The sequence below is a fragment of the Adelges cooleyi genome, unplaced genomic scaffold, assembly GCF_023614345.1.
Source record: "Adelges cooleyi isolate 19-005CV unplaced genomic scaffold, UGA_ACOO_1.1 ACOO_flye_CR_arks_rails_tigmint_CR_PRNA_21, whole genome shotgun sequence".
Classification (NCBI taxonomy): domain Eukaryota; kingdom Metazoa; phylum Arthropoda; class Insecta; order Hemiptera; family Adelgidae; genus Adelges; species Adelges cooleyi.
The window spans coordinates 2156603-2179418 of NW_026095871.1; the positions used below are offsets into that span (position 1 = coordinate 2156603).

At 31.3% G+C, this 22816-nt stretch overlaps 1 protein-coding gene and 1 non-coding gene across 5 annotated transcripts in view; both read left to right on the forward strand.

Moving 5' to 3' along the window:
* The window catches only part of LOC126834411 (uncharacterized), a 133873-nt gene that overhangs the window by 55335 nt on the left and 55722 nt on the right, over positions 1-22816 (forward strand). For all 4 annotated transcript variants that reach the window (XM_050566304.1, XM_050566307.1, XM_050566308.1 and 1 more), the window contains 2 exons: positions 5276-5427; positions 22642-22689. The gene's annotated coding sequence lies outside the window, so the exon portion shown is untranslated. The remainder of the gene's footprint in view (positions 1-5275; positions 5428-22641; positions 22690-22816) is intronic.
* Trnap-agg (transfer RNA proline (anticodon AGG)) lies at positions 8499-8570 on the forward strand. The gene has a single exon. It is a non-coding gene; the product is annotated as a tRNA-Pro (tRNA).

Below are 22816 nucleotides of genomic sequence, written 5' to 3' on the forward strand. Positions count from 1 at the left end.
TTGATGTTATTGAAGTTTCAAGGTTTGGGTAGGAGGAAAGGTAGAGTGTAGTATTATTTTTATCTGCGCGCACTTCCCTTGCCCCTATTCGTATCCTTCACCCATCCTAACTTTTAAACTCGTTTACCTTTAAAAATAGTATAGAGTTTAAAAATATAAGTTTATAGTTTAAAAATGTTTTATAGTTCGGATTTTTTTCAATATTTTAGTTAAATCTTTTGTTTACACAAAAGCATACGTTAATGATACGTTTTCTTACAATATAATATGAAATATTTTTCAACACATGTTATTTTTGTATACTTGTATAAATGTTTTTTTTATCGAAAAAACAAGTTTTCCATATTAACAGTGGTCATACTAAACACACACATCTGTTGGTTCCTAACATATACTTTTATATTTTACCATATTTAACATTTGTATAAGTTGCCTTCATTACAAATATAGAAACATTATCATTTGAAATGTTATGGTTTGTTGTTTATTGAAAACATGTGTTTTTTTAACTTATTTTGTTTTGTCGTTTGTGTATTCAAATGTTGAACTATTTTCTTGCACGGTAGAATCCTGATGTTACAAAAGGTATCGCGAATGTGTAACTAGAGCACAAGACATACGTAGGTGAAAAAATATGTTTTTGAGTATTATTATTGGTTTTTATATACAGTTTGTATTTGCTATAATGTCTATAACAAAATATTGTAGTACTATCATGCAAGCAAGTTCAAACATTCGAGTAACGCAAATAATAAAAGAACATATGGCCAAAACACAACTAGTTTACCAATAACAAAAAAAAAATAAAAATATAATGTATGTATAAAGAAACCATCATCTCATGATGGTAGCGTTGGGCCTTAAAAGCCCGTTAAGCTTGATGATGGTGTATAATAAATACAATAGTTCTCCTAATGTTGGAAAAAATGTGTGTCTAACAGTAATTTGTCTTTTGTTTACACTATCAAAACGGTATAAATCGTACCGTTGACTTTAGTTTAATACAGACATTTTAATTAGAATTAAAAAACTGATTAATATTATATGGGTCGTTATATTTATGTATGTAGCTTAAACCATCATTTTAAACGCGGAAACTTAGTTTGCGGTTTTTATGTTTTCAATAGCTTTAGGATTTGTTTACTAACGAATAATAATATTTATCTAATATAAATTATTGCCGCTTTTGAGGTAAATGTTTTTTACGAGAAAATCCATGCACACAACGCATAGAGTAATAAATTTGTTTTTTTTTGGTCAGATTTATGGTTTTTATTTCAATTAGCAAAAATAAATCGGAAATTCATTAATTTCCCACAGGAAATTTCCCGGAATATTACTAAGACCGGGAATCGTTTGGGAATATTATAATTTGTATAAATATTGTTCATACGTTTCAATATTTAATTAAACTTTTAAAGAGAGAAACAACTTTTATTTAATTAAAATACAAAGCGAGCTGCCCACTATGCGGGTTGCCAAATGACACAGCATATTACTCAATAAACAAATACATAGGACAATTTCAATTTCACAACACAAATAAACACTACTAAATTTATAGTACAAATACATAAATGACAAATTTAACAATCAATAAAATATTTATAAAAAAATGTATACACAGTAAAACAAACTTCTTGATATGAATACAAGTGGCAATTTATCATGTACGCTGAACGTGTCTTTCGAAATAGATAAGCATATTTGGATAAGGTCATCTGTAGCAAGGTTATATGATCGGAAGAATGATTTTAAGAATCCTGAGGCTGTACCCCGAGCTCCAAACCAAAGTCCAAATACTTCCCAACTTGTGATTCCATATTGTTGGTGAAGCCATGGAATGCACGGTTCATAGATACTTTTCTTTTCTTAATCTACTTTATTACCTTGCTGTGAGTCATTTGTTTCCCAACGAATTGTCGGGTCCAGAATGAGAGCACAGTCTTTACTCCTTTCTATTACAATGATGTCCGCACATAAATTATTCGAATACACATATTAAATGCGCATAAATATTATTAGGAGAATAAGAAGATTTTTTGGTAATTCCAAAAATATGTTTAATTTATATTAGATACAAATCTAATTCAAGTTTTATACTTAATATCAGTCTTCAGTGTAAATATTTGCATTTTAAATAACTTTATTTGTACAACAGTATTGTAGTATTTTATTAAAATACTCATACACTAGTATTTATATAAATTACCGTACTAATGAAAATATGAGGTTTATTTTTTTTTTTTAATTTTGCATGTGCTGTAGAAGCTTGATGTTCTTGAACATCTTGGTAGACATGATCGAGGTTTCATTAGTTCAAATCCAATGTTTCTTAAAAAAATCATTCTTGAATCTAATGAACCATTTTCCAATGAACGAAAAAACCATTCATAATATTGTTACAATCAGTAAATGTTTTTTTTAGTTTGTCAATAATATAGAAACGGTATATAGATAAAATAGGGTTTATACATTTCTTAAAATTAATTTATTTGAAATATTTCATGAAAGTTTCTTAAAGTATTTCATTTAGATGGGGAAAAAAACAAATAATTCGTTATCAATAATATTGCTGAAATAAATGTAATCCAATTTTTTTATTAATCCCGGACTACGAGTAATCCAATATCATGTGTTCCAATTTACATTAGTGTTTGATTTTATAGAAACAAGCATCGTTTTGTTGTCATGCTTTAAAAAAAATTGTTTCTATATAATATAGTCTGAACTACACTTGCTAAATATTGTAATAATATTGTACATGATCGGTTATTTTAGCTTAAGTCATAAGTTTTAGTACAAGGTAAAAATATAACTTCCTTGGTAAACTATGCCTATAATATGTATAGTCTAATACAAATGTATTGAAATGTAATAAGGAACCTAATTAATTATATACGATGTACAATGTTCTATGCCAGGAAATAGTTTAAAAAAACACAAAATAAACAATACACAATAATATTATTTCTACTTCGTTGATTGCAAAATAATTACAGTACTTTTTGTACGTAATACGGATAAAATGTATATTTTAAAAAAGTGTGTCGATTTTTTAAGTTGATTTCGAGCTGGGAGGCCAAGGCTAAAGTATGTTCTATGCTTAAAAAAAGGTGTATAGATATACAGGTATATCGTATGTATTCTGTACGTATAGCTTTTATACATATTTTGAAAGTATGCCGTTAATTTAAGTAACCACTTAAAATGAATAACGTTATACGCACTCTCGATTCGATATGGGGATTTAATTTTTTTCTGAAAACATACTTTATCACTTTAGAAGAGGTTGGTATATCATACACAACAGTTTTAGTTATGATTTTGAAAATAAAACTCTCGAAATCCAATCGTTACAATTCATACATTTAAACATTTCATTATAACACACCTTCGACTTAATGCATTTATATTGCAACCGTGTTGAACGATTTTCAACTTGATAATATTAACCTAAGTCAATCCTAGCCATTTTTTATCAGAAATAAAATATAAATGAGTCATACCAAAACTAGTTATTGTAATAACACTAGCGGTTCGATATTATTATACATCATAAATTATGGATGTATTTGGCAGAAACACAATTATTCATAGATGATTGAACTCTAATTCTTATTGAAAATATTTTTTGTGTTATGTTTAAGTCTTTAGTTTTAAGATTATACACATGATTTCGTATTATATTCCCCATCTCCCAGTATAATACTATTATATTAGTGCATTTGAGTCATCACCATTTTTTAAGGAAGTCCCCCGCCAACGACACTATAAATTAAAATGTACTACATTATTTTTATGTAAAAATACATTTTCTTTTCCATAAATGATGACAATTTATTTTGGAAGCAAACCCACACGAGGGTTTTAGTCCACCATTCGGGTTTCTAGGAATAGTTGCAGGCAGGTATAATTATGCAAAGTAAGTCGAATGAAGTGGTCTTAGATGGAGTATTTGTCTTTGTGTTTTGGATTTTATAAAAGTTGTTATTTCATAGATCGAATTTTCGACGTAGAACATTTGGTTCGTGATAAATATTTATATATACATGTACACGTTTTTTTGAACGTAGATTTCTCTTGTTTGTTTTATATTTTACAATCCGCACAGGTTTCTAGAAGTTGGCGCGATATAAAAACCCTACGATTGAGAGCTTTTTAAACAATAAAACAATGTATGATATAAAAAAAAAAATTGCTGAACATTATAGAATATAATTATATGTTAACATTTTATAATGATTTGATTTCGCATATGAAAATTGCCTGAATCCAACACATTTGGCAATCTTATGGGTCTATTTTACGCGAACTGAAAATAATATAAAAATATTTTGATCGCAGCGTTAAAAAAATAAAACTGTTATAAACATAAAACTTTACCACACAGCCGACCGTTATTAATTAATTACAACGTGAAAGGTGCTCGACGTCGTTCCGTTGTTTTATTTAAGTTCCCGTCATTTGAATTTCTCTGTTAACGATATTCCAATAAGTACAGTCAAAGGAAGACAGGCATTTCTACATTTTTGTCCAGCACTAGTTTGTCAGGTTATTACACTGACGAATAAAAAAAAAAAAAGGTTCAAGGTTCATTAAATGTTTTTAATTGCTACATACATATATATATATAAATATATATATATATATATATATATGTGTGTGTAATCCGGGGCTTATGAACCAGTACAGGATGTCCATTGCACAAAGGGTTGGCGTTCAAGTGCAAAAACCATTTTTTTTCCACGGCTTAAAATATTTAATAGGGGAAATATTTCATCGGGATAAAGAATCTAGTACTCCGAGGTCGGAGACAGTTATGGTACGCGATAAGTGTATCTATATTATGTAATTCAATTCAAGTACAAGAAAGAGCGAGAGAGGAACATAATATATCATGCGAAAAATACACCTTTGGTAAACTGGAGAAAATGTACAAACGCTTCAAGTAAAATGTGTGATTGATCACGTACTTCGAGCTTGAGACAGAAGTATAACTTTCAGTATGTCGGTGGACAGGAGTTTTCGTTTTGTTGTTAATTACAATTCAATTAGTATGTTGTTATTATCATTAATATCCAATTTGGGAATAGGCCTTGGACAAATATTACACTGTTAAATAGATTGATGATACATAACGACCGGCAAAGAAAAAAATAAGGAAAAAACTATTAAAAATATTTATTTTTTTTTATTTTGATCCGTCCAAAAATAATCATCGTGACCGTTATACTTGGTCAGTCAAATAATATTTTTTTTTTCTATTTTGCAGGTCAAGCAGTCTGCCGATAATCGTCAACAGCTATCAAAAAACAACATAATAATATTATCGTATCGTACAAAGTAAACATTGTTTGTCGATTTCGTTCAATATTAGTGTTCTTATCAAAAGGACGGACGTCAGATGAGGAATGGAAAAAAGAGGTGAGCGGACAATTCTGATTTACATCACCTACCAAAATAAACATGGACCCATTTTCAGCTGCGGCAGGCTCATTTTTTTAAAACAGTCTATAATGTGTTATTGCGGGCCTAGCTATGTCATTAGTCCAACTTTCTGACCTTAATTTCAAAAAGTACAGTAAAAAAAACAAAAATATGCCACACAAGAACGGTTGGAACTACTTTGGCTCTTTACAAACCCTTATAAAGTACCTTTCTGGTACGATTTCTGATACTAAGAATTGCTACATTTAGCATGGGTCTTATAAAAAACAGTAACAAATATTATTTCGGTAAAATTGTATTTTTATTAAAACAATAATTATAATAGTCATTATAATTAGTAGGTATATTGTTTATTATTATTTTGGCGACTAAACGCTTATGCATCGTGAACTACTCGCTTGTAGATCCAATATCTGTTTTTTTAAATTTTCATTTTCGATTTGTAATTGAGCAATAGTTTGACTTCTGAGACTTCGTTTGGGTGTTACCTAGAAAATTAATTTTAAGACATACATTTATCCAAAACAAATTTGAATAGTAACATTAATTACCACCGGAGTTTCAATTAATGTATTCATGGGCACTGGAAGGTTACCACTGATTACGGCTTTTCGAAAACCATGGAAGTATAATATGCGTTCACTATACTTATCTACAAATCACCAACAAAACATAAATAAAGTAATTAAATTATCAATAAAACAATGTAAAGTTATTGCAAAAATGTTTTATTATTTTACAACATTGCCCAAAAAGCGACATTTGTTCGGTTCCGTTGGATAGGTTAGCCTTGCTTCAAATAATAAAACTAATATATTGATGAACCTTAATCATCCTAGTTAAAACTATGCGTATGTTTAATATCAAATCACGATTGAAAAATTAAGTTGTTCAAAATTATATTCACCATGAACGTCTCCGTATTTTTCAAAAACTCTATCGATTTGAGATGCATAATCTTTGATTAATATACTTTTAGTAAGTACGGTTCGTTCTTCATCTTCGGTCAATCGCCAATATACATCGAACATGGCCTGAATAATTTTATTTTAACTCATACAAAAGTAGTTTAAAAACAAATTTAAACAGGAAAATGTATTACCTCCAGAGATTCACTTTTATCGCACGACGGTTCTGGAAGTAGACTAATGTTCAGGACTCTTCTAAATTTATCTATGTATAAACGGTGTTCTTTATCTGAATATCGTATAAATTAAAAAAAAAAATTATAGAAATTATAAATTCGTTTCATTACATTTAAAAAAAAAATTGTTGATTTGGGGATAATAATAGTTATTTATTTATATCTAATTTCTTGTTCTACAACTTTTTTTATTGCTTTGCTGTTGATAATTTATATATTCATCCTACGAAATTGATTTCATTTAAATAAAATCACATGTAAGTACATAGACAATGAATATCCTACACTACCTAGTACCATTAGTAATGTTCCAGTACAAAAATACATTTATTTGGGTCGAAAAGTTATGATGGGTCGGGGTAGGTTAGATTAGTTATAATAAACCAAATAAAAAAGGAATACAATAATATTAAATCAAAATATTGTCAGATGTCTATGTGTAGACTATTTGTACGATTATTAAATGTAGATATTAAACATCATATATTTTACCTTCCAAAAATCCATACTCTCTTATAATATCTATTAGTTTACGTTCAGGAATACTTTTTCCATAATATTGTTTCATGTTGTTGAGAATAATATATTTCCTATTTTCTTCTTTTGGGATTATTTCGAAAAATTCAGTATACATTGCCTGAATAATAATATACGTGATTGATATAAAACTTTTTTGTTCAGTAAAATATCTTAAGTGAAAAACATTATAACTGTCATAAATCGTATACATTTATTTAATATTATATTATATTAAAAACAAAAATGTATATAAATATTTATTCAAAATACGGTTTAAACTAAGTGAATTTTCAGAATACATATTTATTTATATCATTATACCTGTTTAGTCCATCTGTGTATGTAGCCATTAGACATAGCCTCCATCAAACGTTCTAAATTTATTCCGTCTTCATCTTCACCTTCATCTAAACCACCACATCATAAAAAAAAATGTTTTATAAAATGTATAATTTTTTTAAAAATTATTGTAATCTTTTATTTTATATAAGTATATTTTTACACTTAATAATCATACAGCACACTATTAGTTAAGCAACGTACCCTTTTTTTTATTGGATACTTTAGTAGTTAATTAAAATTGTATTGCTTTTACCATCATAATTTTCACAGATAGATCCGTAATGTCCTATTATGCCATCGTTTGCTTACAAAAACCCCATGTTATCATACATATATATCATATATATATATATACATATATTGATATTATTATTATATAGCATACATTTTGCAGGCTATTACAATTAGAAAAATGATGTGCATAATATGCGGTGTTGTGCTGTCACTGCTGTGTATAAAATCCGTTAAATATACTCCAATCTTTTACAAACCATTTACATTTTATAAAAAAATGTTTCATTCTCTTCTTACATTTAGGTTTCTGAATGGCTTTGGGCGAACTCGCGAAACCGTGAAGTCTTCCAGTGCATAGAATTAATACGGAAAATAAGTACAAGGGGAAATATTTGTAGAAAAGTTCATAACGACGCCCATAGCTATTCGCAAAAATTTAACTTTGATCATATTGTCGCCCGTTTCTGTCAGAGGCACAACTCGTCCATTGTGAATTCATATTTTACCAGGCCATTGGTAATAAAAAAAATATAATATATAATATAGTTTCTTGGTCCCGAGGCGACAACTATGTGAAATAAAACACTTTACGAGAGTTATTTTTATAAAAGCTGACTAAATAAATAATGAAAAATATCAAAACATAAAAACCGAAAAAAAAATATTTCTTTTAACTTTTTCGTACTTATTTTAGTACCTACACATAATGTTAAAACTGCGGAAGACCAACACAAACACGGATGATATAAATACTATTTGCATTATAATGTAATTTAAATGGTATCAATATCATCATTATATTCATAGCGGTTCGTTGGTCTAGGGGTATGATTTTCGCTTAGGGTGCGAGAGGTCCCGGGTTCAAATCCCGGACGAGCCCGAAAAATTTTTGCATTTTTTTTTGCTTATAATTATTATTTTGTTGTGATTTTTAATATAATATGACGATCATATTATGTAGCATGGTAAATTTTTAGTAGTTTTCATATGTTATGAGAACAATCATATGCTTACATAATATTCGTTTTCGAGCTGGGAGGCCGCCAAGGCTTACATATTTTTTCTCTGAAACAGGACTGGTAGTGTGTAAATTTTATTTTACAAAACTCAGTTATTTTTTTTCGGAGAAACACGTTTAGTACCGTTAACTCATTTATTGTGATATGACAGTAGTGATTTTTTTTACTATTATTTTATTCTCTTACCATGGGTTTTTTTGAAGCGGTTTTTATTTATTTTTTTTTTTTTATTACTATACGCAGTTAGGCTTTTATTCAATTCGTATTTCAACCAAGCGCATTTACTATTCGCACACCGTGTGCATTTTGATTTCGTAACATCAAACATATCATATTATTGTTAGACCCGTTTCATCGTGCCCTAAAGTGGTTTTGCATACATAACGAATTTTAACGGAAACCGGCGAGTAGGCGCTTGTTAAATGCGCGGCAAACATGCGCCGCGTTTGCTTTTCAATTATAAGAGAACTAACATATGTATAATGTGTAAGTTATATACTTCAACGAACACTGTGTACATGTATAAAAGACGGGCATCCTTCTAATTTTTGGGCGCTTTGACAAAAGTTTTAAGTGAGTGCAGTGTGCGCTCCGAGTGCTGTAATTTTATTTTCTTATAGTGCTGGCAAGCAAGTAGGGCACACGATCCGGGTCATCCGTTCGTGTCAGCTGGGTTGTTATTTTGTTGAATATAATAGTATAATACATCATAATGTTGTAGAGCTCAAAATATTTGTGTTCCATTAATTATTTACCGATACACGGTTCAAAGTTGTTGTCGTTACGCTTCATAACCCGTACTTACGAAATAAACAGCTACCTATATTATTATTGTCGACGTGACAATATTAATATCATTTTGTGTACAATTTTAATTTAATTCGAAGAATCCGCCCTGAATAATAAAAATGAAAACGTCGTCGCAACTGCCAAGATAGTTTTTTCCCGCAATATTTTCACCGCGAAAAGTCTGCAAACGTTATAAAATTGTTCTCTTAGTTTTGTAGAACTGTTGCGGATTCGTATTCCCGCGTGACAGCCCATCCTTTACTATAAAACAGTAACTAATTATAATATAAAAGGTCGTAACTTATACACTCGAAACAACAAATGAATAGCCACGTCTTGAGTTGTTTACTTCCACACTCTGGAGACCAAAATTATACACGTATAAAGCAACTATTATGTTGATCGTTATTCATGATACTGGTAAGTTTTATTACTATTTTTTTTGGGGAGGGGGGGGTCTAAATTACATTTCATTTGAATAGCAATTTAGAGTTTCTACGGAATATCGCTCCATTAACTAATAATATAGTTATAAATGCATTCTTGGAAAGAATTCAATAAATGTAAAAAAGAATTAACGCGCTAATCGGTTTTATCGCTAAATCATAGGTTATTATATTTCAGCCCACCTGCAATGCTAAGCATACGGCATAGGTATTTAAAATTGATACGACAAAACTGGTTTTGTCCAACATATTCAACTAACCGATTTGAATATTCACTACAATTGGATACAATATGTCTTTGAAATATAAAGTTTTTTATTGTACGCCACTGAATTTTTTCAGATAATTATTACACTACAGCAAATATTATGCACTTTGACATGTGCTGACGGAAAATAATAAGCTAAATGTTGTCAAAAGCTGTTTATAATGTATAAACACGTTCCGAGTACACGACAAAAGCAAAAACAAACACAATAGGGTGTAATCTTTAATGGACCAACACTAACACCGCCAAACTGTCACCAAAGTTAAACAACAACTCGAATTCGTTTGACTTTGTGTCGTTTAGCCGAGGTGCTGTTCCACGTAGGTATATAAAACAAGTATATCAGACATGACACACATTGTCAAAACGCTTAAGTCAACGTTAAACTATGGTGAAAACCACGTTTGCCAACAATTCGATCACACAACCATAAATCATATTATTATAACAATATAATACTGTTATTACAAAATGCAATTCAGTGAACATTGATTTAAGTTCACATAACTATAAGATTAGATGTAATAGGAAATCAAAATGTTTTATATTTTTATCTAAATCTAGTAGAGGCATAATTATGTTTATAGGAAACATTATTAGCTTTGTTAGAAATAATTAAATAAACCAAGCGAATAAGTAAATAAATTGAGCAACAGAGTAAAAAATTCGAGTAAATGATTAAATAATTTTAGTAAATAAATCTAATAACCGAGTAAATAAAGAGTAATTTAACCGAGTAAACGAGTAAATACATTTAAATTGAATAAAGGAGTGTCAATAAATTCAGGTATTAGATTAAATAGAGATTTTTGTATTTTTTTCTATCATTATATTATTTGGTATTTTGCAATCATAGTAACAGCTTTTATCGCTACGCAAAACCATGTCTATCAAAATATCTCATGAATTTTGTGAATCTCGGCTTACTTCCCCAGCCTAAGAACTTTATTGTGTTAAAAAGGAAAATTATAATGAAAACTCGAAGGTCCGTGAGTTATAACACTGGATTTCGCATATTAATATTTTACGGCCGCATTGCTTACTTGGAAAAATTAAGTAATATTAAACTTGAAACGTTTCGCACCTTTTTATTAAATTCGAATCAGCGCGGCTACTGTGCCCCGCCATTAATTTTTCCACGCATTTAATACGTGCGATATAATTATATTATTATAATACGGACTTAGGGAAGTATAAATGGGGTGTAAGCCCGGGACGTCATCGTCGGTCAACCGATTGGACTGCGATAGAAACGGCAGAGTCACGAATAGCCAAAACGCATGTTATTTCTTAATTATTATAACGTTTTTTTGTTTTTGAGCAAGTACCCTTTAACGCAAATAAATATATAATATACAAGCTCATTATACCCCGGGCGCCAAAAGCTCTAGGTGTACAAACATTTAAGGCGTTTATAATATATTAAAAATATATTGTATTGAATAGTTTGGCGAAAAGTACATACATTTTTTTGTCTGTCGCCGGTAGGCAACGATTGGACAAATGCAAAAAACGGCTTAAAAATGGCAAAATTTATTTTTTTCAACGTATCACTTAACTGTTGTTTATTAGAGCCCCTGGGTTTAACGACGAGCGATAAAAAACCTGGTCACCCTAGTCCTTGCATCTGTTACAACGGGCTAAACTAGAATATAATTTGATTAAGATAGCTCGGAAAAGGCTAATGTATTTTGAAACTAAAACTTTCGCCAACTTTGCACGGTTAAACTAGAAATTCTTAGAAATTGCTAATAAAATATCACCAAAGCAGTATAATGTATATCATTATGCAACGGAACTAATAGAAAACTCGTTTAATCACTACCTTATAACGATTTAAAGGTAAATTCAGAATCGAATTTAATTCAGCTATTAAAATATACCCACTACTTACCAGAATATGATTTATTTTTAGACTGGTAGTGTGTACATAATGTTATTATATCAAAAATGTCAAAACAACAAACATATCATCTTAATGTAGAAGCTTCCGTTGTACATTTATAAGGTAAACTTCAATTTGAATATAACTCCGTTTTAAAAAATATTCAGAGATTCGATTAGTTATCTCCTCGCAATCAGTTACATACAACAATATAGTTTTAATAATGCAATAGTGTGAAATTACTAGTTGGAAAGTAATAAATTATAGAAGTTATAAAACTTAAAACAAAAACTGGGCAAAATAACAGCTCTGTTTTATACTAAACAGTAATTTGAGACACACATACTTGTCAAGCATGCATGCAAACATTTTTTGCACAAGCATGCTTGCTTTTGTGTGTGCGCTGTTATTGTACAAGTGCGGCTTGATTGAATTTTCATCTGCACGCTTGTACGGTTGGACAAGCAGAACCGAACGTGCGTACGCTGCTACAACATGTTCGTGCGGCAAAAGCATCTAAAGCGAGTCCTAACCAGACTTCATATTTAGATGACACACTGACGCTTATTTAAGCATGCAGTTATGTGTGTGTAGCATCCACCTTTAGGCGAACACTAGGAAGTATAACACAGCGCGATCGGGCCCGACAAAATGAATACAAGACATCTTTGTGCGGATCCAACGGCTGTTAAAAAGACAACATATAGTATCATCGAATCGTACAGCGTAAACATTGTTTGTCGATTTCTTTGGCATCATCAAAAGGACAAACTTCAGACGAGGAATGGCAAAAAATAGGTGAGCGAACAATATTCGGATTTACATCACGTACGAAAACAGTTTGTACAAGTTATTTGTGTGTGTGTGTGTAACATTTATTTCAATAGTACCAAAACTATTCTATCATCATTTCAATTTGTAATCCCTGTTCCTCCCGACCCGTCGCTCGTTGTAATGCGTATTGTGATTTTGATGTATAACACACACACACACACACGTGTACAAACATTGAAATGGCGAAACGTGGAAAATACGTTTATTTTCATTTGCAAGGAATCGATAAACGTCCAAATGCACGGACAAAATATGTATTGCTCAATAGTAATAATATAATTAAAATCGGTGGACCGACGGATTTAAAATATGATTCAAACGCGTCGGATAAGTACGGTGTTATTATTAATCGTTTCAGCCGAGAAGATATTGGTTTTATAATATTATGTGTGCTTTTTTTGGCGTGTCTAAAGGCACGGTCAATGAGTAGATACTAGTTGACATTTACATTTTGCCGGGACTATAGGGAGTGATCGTGGCGAAGAAAAAGGAAATCAAAACTCGCAGCCCGCGTTTGGGTGCCGGGCCACGGTAATCGAACACAACACGGATGGGCTGTTCAAATTGCCAATTGCTCACCGTCACGATTGTGTGGTGAAATTAATTTCAGATTTGAAAGGCCTCGGGCGCGTTTGATATATTTCCACGGGCGAATAACGTCGTCGGGCCTTTGTAAAATAATGTAATATATATTATTATGATTTCGGTTCGGCATACATTTTCGCTGACCGGCGTCGCCCATAAATCCCCTGTTGCTACGATCTCATTTTGCACGTTTACAGCGTCTTGCGCGTGATACCTATTTCCCAAGGAGCAAAAAAAAAAAAATAAAAAAATATTCACCCGATCCATCATCCGCGATAGTTGCTCGATGCCGCCTGACAACGACCGGGTATTATATACGGTTCACGCGTTATATTAGTATTTCCGGAATGGATATTATCACTGTCCCTATCTGTATTATAATTACACGCGGCCACTCTCGCACTATAGCCATGCCACGTCGGGTTTCCGAGCTTTATTTAAAATTGATCAAGTAACAGTTATTCTATCATGGCGATTCCGGAGAAAAAAAATGTATTATTTTTTATATAAATATGCTCGTCAGATCGCATTTTTGTTGGTTAGGAAATTTCTTCTTAGCGCGGCACTATACAAGCGTGCGTATTCTCTTGAAACGATTGCCGTCGGGCCGGAAGATGTGTAATGATAATATATTCTGCTGCACTTTTGGCGATGACAACCAGGCTAATGGATCACGCGCATACGTGTGAACATAAGTTTTCGGGTGTTTACACACAGCATTTTCAATTCGCCGGCATTTGTATACAATACCGACCAAATACCGCGAAGACTTGTCAAAACCATCCACTATGATCATCACGGTGATTTTTTTTTTAATTCCTACCATGCAACAAACGCATTTGCATGCCATGTAACACGCCATAAATATCCACAAATCACCTGACGTCCGCGTTGACAGTTTGAATTATTTCAAGCTATTCTCCTTTGCCAGTATGGTATCTCCGAACAAAAAAAAAAAACATCTCGTGATTACATACTTGCACATTATATAAGTACAAAAGTATCCTGGGTACCTACTTACAGCGGTGCCAATCTATAGGTTGATTTATCTATTACATGTTACCTGATAAATTTGTTGGTGCTGCCCTAAAAAAAATCTGAACTATAATTATATTATAGCTGAAAAATTTATGATTGGCCATATAAATTTTAAATGTAAAAAAACAAATAAATATAAACATTTTAAAATAGAACGTTATCATAAAAAAAAACAACTTTCAGAATGCTTCAGAAAATTATAAAACAAAGTATAATATTTCACAGCGAGTGCCTATCACACCATAAGAAACACGTTAACAGCAGTAAATAAAAATGAAAAAATTCATAACTTTTAAGTAATTTTATAGCTTTTAATGATGGTACGACACTGTAAGTCCATAGTTGTTTGAACTTTATTGAGCTTATTTAATTTCGTTATATTTTAATTTAAAAGGAAGTCCTAAGACACTTTATATTATATTATATTATATATATTATATTGATGCGTGGAAATAAATGTATTTAAATAGTTATAGCTTAGTAAAATATAATAGTAAAAACATGCAAAAAATATATGCTTTTTTTTGAGGTTCTTCGTTTAATAAATTACTTTTCGAGGGAACTTTGCGAAATGCTAAGACGTTAAGAATGTCGAGAATAAATGTTTTGCATTATCATACTATTTTGAATATATATTTTTTTTAACCATTTTACGTTCGCTTAACACAGCTATTAAAAAAAAACTTCTGAAGAATAAAATGTATATTTTGTGATAATAAACACTGCCGGTTGTTCTACAGCATTAAGATTTATATTATGATAGTTGTTTTTTCAATCGGCGTTTTGTCATTGCTATATTATCGTTAAGAGGTTGTTATGTGTCATATTTGATGTGTCATGTCTTTATTTTCAAAGCTGCCGGAAACCATAAAAAAATAAGGTTTTAAATTTTACTTTCTAAAATTAAATAAACCGGCACGTGGGCCACCAAGCCTAAGCGGCTTAAGCACCCACGGGTACGTTCAACTAAGGTGTACAATAGTGTGTTTGAGTACATTCAACAAACAAAATCATTATTATAATATTTTTTTTTTTTAAATACAATTTTCATTTGGAGTTAATTATCAGAGAGTATATTGTACTGTATCGTCGAGTACGGAATAATGTTTTTTTCTGAATTTAAAGAGACATCACTTTTACTAAAAAATTAAGTATTTTATACTTTGTAGCTTTAGTATACTAAATAATATACTAAAGCTACAAAGTATAAAATACTTAATTTTGTGAATTCATCAATACATCAAAACAAATTATATATATTAATAATAACAATAATGATGTATTTGAAAGTTGTAACAAAGGTCACACATACTTTTTTTTAGTATGTGACATACTTTAACGAGATTTTATCGTTTGGCCATTGTGACTTTTAAACGCGTTATTACTTCTTAATTTATATTTCTTAGAACCATTGACTGCGACAGTGCTCGACACGAATTTATTCTGGTCTAAGATAAGCTGAATATGGTAAAAGTTCAAAACTAAGAAAAGCGAGACAATAGAAAAGTTGTTCGCCTAACGCAAAAGGCCTGGGCTAGATTGAAAATAAATATTAAAAATAAAATTCAGTCGTTGAGTTAGAAGTTAACACCAGCCATTACATTTCTGGACGTGTTCGTCCAGTTGTTTCATATTGTGCAAATCGACGTCAGAAAGTTTTCTTTAGGATAAAATATTAAATCCGAGGACTTACCGATCCTATTTATCTCCAGGAAACGTTCTATTCTTTCGCTATTTAAACCATTACAATATTTGTATTACAATAGTATGGTATGTATGCCTTCTATACTGTTTGGTTTAATAATATTTTTACAAAACAATGGAGTTTATTTGGCTTTGAAGCTGAACCGCCAACCGGAAAGGTGTTTTCAAAATGATTTTCAAAAAGTTTTAATAATATAAATATCTTGTAAAGTTTACTTGAACTTTAATTATTTTACTTTTGGTTGCCTTCATTATAGTATTTTTCGATTACCGACTTATTCGAGTATTTTATTTCTTCTTATATTTTTATGTCTTATATTTAAGGCCACCGTTCTAAATTTGTTGTATAATATAATAATATACTCTTGTCTGTTGTGTCTGAAAAGAATCTGTACCGCGTTTGCGATCGAATTGCATTTTTATGCGGACGAATGGCGTTTTTTATAGTTTTATTATGAACAATTTTCCGACATTGATGTTTCTGATTCTGACGCGTCATAATGATATTGGATACCTGGATTCCGCAAAGGACCGAGTATTATGTACACGATATAAGTATACGGCGGTCGCATATGCCAATGGACTTTATAAGAAACGTGGTAAAAGGGCTGGAAATACCTGGGGGGGGGGGGGCAGGGTAGAGAGAGCTGACGATCTTGACCATTTTCAACACGGCTGCATCGTGCTGCTCTGTTTATGAGAGATGATATTTTTTTTGAAAATAGGAAAAACTTCCTTCGCCCTGCATTCACACCCGGGGCCTGTCAGTTCTCACTTGTCGGGTACCGCAGGGTCCTAGACATGAATAATGTATAGCATTAATATATATTATACGGAATATTGGCGAAAATTCACAGGCTTGCGACAAAATGCGTTTACATTAATCATACGGCAAAATGGACCACGTGTTTCTTGTGGCCGCCGCCGCCACCGTCTTCCGAAGGCGATTGTGAAATACATGCATTTATACATTTCATAAACAGTGTCCGAATTGATGACCGCATATATATGTCATGGGCTCTACATATGTAGTAGTAAATATTGATATGTCTATTAAATTAATTGTTTACACTGTGGTAAAACTCGACCCGTTAAATTATCAGTAAAGTTCGATACACATAATTTTGTCAATGTCGCACCCTCAAGAACAAGTACAGCGGTTTTTGTTTATTTAACAGGTTCCCTTTCCTAAATAAATCAGAAATTCATTAAGGTTAACGATGCGCATTAAAATAATTTATGTATACTTTTTTAAATCATTTAAAGATATAAACAACCCGTTTGGGTACTGAGAATCTAAAAGAAAATAAAAACCACATATTGTAAACCAAGTGCAGGGTGAACTAGGTTAATTATAGGCAGTTTGCGGGGTAAGGTTTGTTCGATTTCACAATTTAACCACAATCAAAATCTTCGATGTGAATTTTCAGATAGTGTAAGAATCCTCAGGGTACTAAATAAGGACAGTTAAAAAACAATTTGTAGAATAACTTAGGCCTTTGTAATGTTACCTTTCTGTCAAAAAACCAATGTCGAGTACTTAAATTCTACAATTCAAGAAGATAAAAGTCAAACATCTAAGTAAAAATATATCAGTAATCAATAAACAATGAAATGAATACCGATCAGTTGAGTAGTTCAGACTTTCGAGGGGAAGTCATGTGACCGACAGTTACCCTCATTAGCTCTGAAAATAAAAAAATTAATTCAGACTTGGTTTTCTAAAAATCAAGCTACCGAGAAACAATAACAACTTCCAAAATCAAATATTCTGCGGTAAGGAAATTATCCAACCAAATAATCAAAAAACATAGCTCCTTATATCAGTAGAAACTTACACAGTGCAACTTTTTACTGTTCAAGTTTTATACTGTGCTAATTTTTTCTGTTTTTCTTTTTACTATGATTAGTTTATCATGCGTCGGTTTTTACTGGATACTGCGCCAGACCGACTGACACTAGTCTTGGAGTTTCGAGAGATGTTTGGGGTATTATAGCAAAAACGAACGCCATCGTGTATATTGTACCATAATACTATATTATTGTTGTTGTTGTTAACGAAAATAGAGAATTCCCAATGTCGTGTTTGTGTGTTTTATTCTTGCCGGTTCGGAAATCCGTCGTCGCAGAACTACTTATACCAAGGACCGCGTGAGACCAAGGTAGCCTGGTGGAAAATAATGGAAAAAAAAACGGAAATCCGACAGGCTTAAGTTTTGTTGTGGCTAAATAAACAACAAGAAAGAGCTGAATCGCGTCGGTGGCAGGCAAAACGTCTAACGAGCCGTCAGTTTGACGTTCACTTTACTTGGCAATGTGTATATTATAATACTCTGAAGTAAACTGCCGCTGCCGCCAACGTCAAAACGCACTAATAGCAATCGGTTCTGAGTTGGTATCGTCGAATGGCTTTTATACATTCCCAAGGCGGAAGCTGTGTGCATAAATAAATCCCTACGTCTCTTTGTACAGGTTAATCCATAAGCTGTTAATATATTTTATACACTGGGAAATATCACCGTCGCCCAATATTGTCAACGTCATCATCTAAAAAACGCATAAGACAAAAAAACAATACCTTCACAGCTCGGCAACAAAGCTAAAAGCAATATTATGTTCTCAACATTTGTAATATTTTTTATTTAATGTTTATTCTAAACTATCACTATCGGTTCATCGATGCTTGTTATAGCCGAGCACACTTATTTATCCGAAGTAATTTTTGCTTGAAAAATATATTTCATGTTCATGGGCACCTCTAATTATTTATGATTTTTTTAAATTTAATTATTAAATATACAAAATGGTAAACGAAAAAGTTTTAAATAAATCACAAATTAAAAACGGTAATCTACCTTTTTTTTTCGCTTCTCTGTAGTTTTAAAAAGACGGTTAAAGAAACGTAAGAGTAACATAATACTTATGACCATAAACATTTTTCAAAAGAGGTTTTTTGAAACAAGACTCTTAATTAAGATTAAAACAACGTATATATATACAATTTACTTACTATACTTTTGTTTATTTTGAAAAAAAAAATAATCGTTTTTTTCAGAAACTGCGTGATGCTGATTAATTAGCAATGATGCACATTGTTTTAAGTTGAGTAAACTTTTGCACTATGAAGGATAAAAAGGCAAAAAGATAACTAAATTAGTAAATACATTGTCAAGAATGTATTTTCGGTTTCATAGAAAATTATAGATAATTATTTAAACTTACATCTCAAATCTAGATAATTTTAACTATTAAATACTTTTAATTCAGTAAACGAATTAAAATTTACTTATCATTGGGTTATGTTCAGGTATATGTTTTTATTTTTCACACAATTATAATATAAGTAGAAGAGACGTGAAGAGAAAACATGTAAAATTAAAACGAGCATAGCTCATTAAAACGGAATTAAAACGTGTTAATCGAGTACACATTGTATAATAATATGTAGTCTCCAAACAATATCTACTTGAACGAACCTCGTAGTGGTTTGGAGATGGTCGATAAAAACTAATAATAATATGTATAATAAATAAAAATTAGGCGATAAGAGATAAGAGAAAAATGAATAAATCAAATGTCTTGAACAAATTTTTCAAACAATAAGGTAATAATTCTGAAAGCTATTTGGTAAGCGCAGCGGGAAGTGTGCCTATTGTTACCTCAGTCGATTCTAAACGTTAACGTTTTAAATTTTTTTTTCTTTCAATCAAACTTTAGGTTAAGACCCCTGGCCGTTTTTTTACGCAGTTGTTAATAAAAGTATTTCTTTTTTTTATTTGTTGCCCCTACACGTTTGTCACGACATCAGTATGTTTTTACTAAATATTTCTATATTTTATATTGTACAACGGTGCACATTTGTAATATCGGTCTGTATCGTATCCAAAAGCTTTCCCTCGGTCGACCAGCTGCAGTGTTATTTTCAACGAACGTGACACGATGTCATCCCGGACGGAAACCGTCTGGTATTGTACTTATTATTCGTTTCTGCGATGATACTATAAAAATTATAATAATTGTTCCTATACTGCGGCCGACACGTTTTAATCAACTTTTAATCCACCGTCGCTAAACGAGACATACCCATTGTCGTTTTTAACGAGCAAGACATAACCGTTTCGTTTTACTAATTGCCACTTTAGTTAGACGACCAATTTTCCATGGAGAAAATATATTATATTATATTATATTCGATCATTGTAAGGAAACATACTGTAAGGAAACATACAACACCAAGCAATACTCAAGTAAAATTTTGAATTCTTAATTTTGTTTTTTTTTTAGAATTATATTTTAGCAACAAAATTGAGAAGCATTTACTACAGTTTTATTATTTTACGACCAACTATTGGGATTATATTGTTGGGCTTTGTCGGTCTCGACAAAATAGACTTGACTTAAAAGTTATACACGTTATGAGAGGGATTTTGGTCGTTAATTATAAAAAAAAAAAAAAATTCCAGACCCCAAGTAATTAATGTAAACGCCCAGATCCCTTCTGGCAATAAAAAACGATTTATATTGGTCTCTAGATAAAATTTAAGGATTATAAAGCACTCGGAAATCGTTAAAGATTACAATTTCGTTTAGGAAAATGTATACAACGTAATATATTTTTAAAGATAACAATATGTAAATCATTTTTGAACCGATTTAGAACAGCAGAAATAACTCAGCGAGATACATTTCCTTTTTAACGTTTTTATATTACTTTTTCAGACCAAAGTAGTGTGCTTCGGCTGTTGTTCAAATAAGTGTACTATAATAATTTACATCATCAAAACCGAACTATTGTCTTTTATAATCAACCACTTCGTATACTAACTTCCATTCCTGGCACGGAATTATTACTGTGATGATATCACTACGGTTCATCGCTATTGTATTGGACGGTTTTCAACAGTTTAGTCAATAGGAAACATAATCGCAATATCAAGAATTATACTGGCAATGTATACAATCTGAATGATGTGGTCAATTGCACTGATGTACGAACCCTTTTGAGTTTTAAATGAAATTCAAGAAGATATTTTTCAAAGCTTATATTCCTTTTAATTTTAGTGAGTGCATTTGTTGACCGTGTAGTAGCATTAACTTTGATAATTTATTTGCCGAAAAAAACAACTTAAATTCATTATTTATATTTCACTCAACTCTTAGTGCTTCACTCATAATGTATTATATCCTAGTCTTCATATTAAATTTAGTCCATAAACCCTAGCTGGAGATGGTAACATAGTTTATGTGTAAAAGTTATCCAACGATCGTTTTGCGGCTAACAGCTGCAGCAAGTTGTTTAGATTCTAAAATATTTACACTCGTTACCAGATCCAAAAGCGTCTACTAATGGGGCTTTTTACTTGTACAATAATATTCTGATTGAGTTGGTTGTGTTTGGCGGACGACACCGCTACAGGTGTATTTCGATTTGTAAAAATAAATTAATAATAATTTTGTAAAATAATTCACTTGGTCGACAGATGTAATAGACTTTTGGGCACTTAAAAGAACTAAAAAACCTATACTCTAATGATAATCGTATTGTCGTTACAATATTTTACGAACAATTATTCTTATTTAAAAAAAAACACATTACACAATTCGACAAAATATAATATGGTAACGCCATCGCTACTGTCGGTTTTTTTGCGCAATGCATATTTTGAAAGTAAATCGTTTTGTTGATGATTGAATCCCTATTTCCTTATGTTGGAAAAGTATATAAGTATACATGAGTAGGTACAGAGGAAAAATAAAAATACTTTGGCACAATAGAAGCGCAAACGGCGACAGTTTGAATTGTTAATGCGCCAAAATGGATAGGACGACTAACGACGAACGAACGGCATGAAGAAACGCGTATACCTATTCCTCTTGATCATTTTTTTAACGGAAAAAAACAATATGCATCCGTCACGTTGTTAAATCACTGTTGTGTAGAATGTTGTTTTGTTTATGCAATTTATTCAGAAGCACTCTTTTCCCGTGCCTATAGTTTTCTCGCATGTGTTTTCTTGACAATGACAAACACCGTCTTTGGATGTGTCGCGTTTCTCGGCGATTTTTCCGCTCTAAACGCGTGCAACGTTAACACGGTTCAATATTGAACATTGAGAATAGTACCTATTACACCTACTTAGACCTGATCTTACCGCACGCAATACTGTCATTTGTGGTTTTCTAACGTTTATAACATGGTGTATATTATTATTGGAAAATGTATACCACGCCATACCTGACTAATTATTAACGATAATATACTATACTTAAAAAAAAAAATGTCAAAACCTCGGTGGAGAAAATAATGTATTAGGTTTTAATACTGAAATGAAATTATTACAAGCCGTCTGTATTTTAATCGTTGTGTACCGTTTACTTTGCAGGAGAGTTGGTAAAATAAAATTCATGGCCTTGGACGACCCGAGACTTCCGTAAGTATAATTTCGCTATACATCAAAATCCTAAATAATACTATAGTACAGTATTGAAATAATGCAGTACATTTACCGCATTGGATTTAATTGCTCGGTAAATTATCATTTATGTGTACGGATGAAA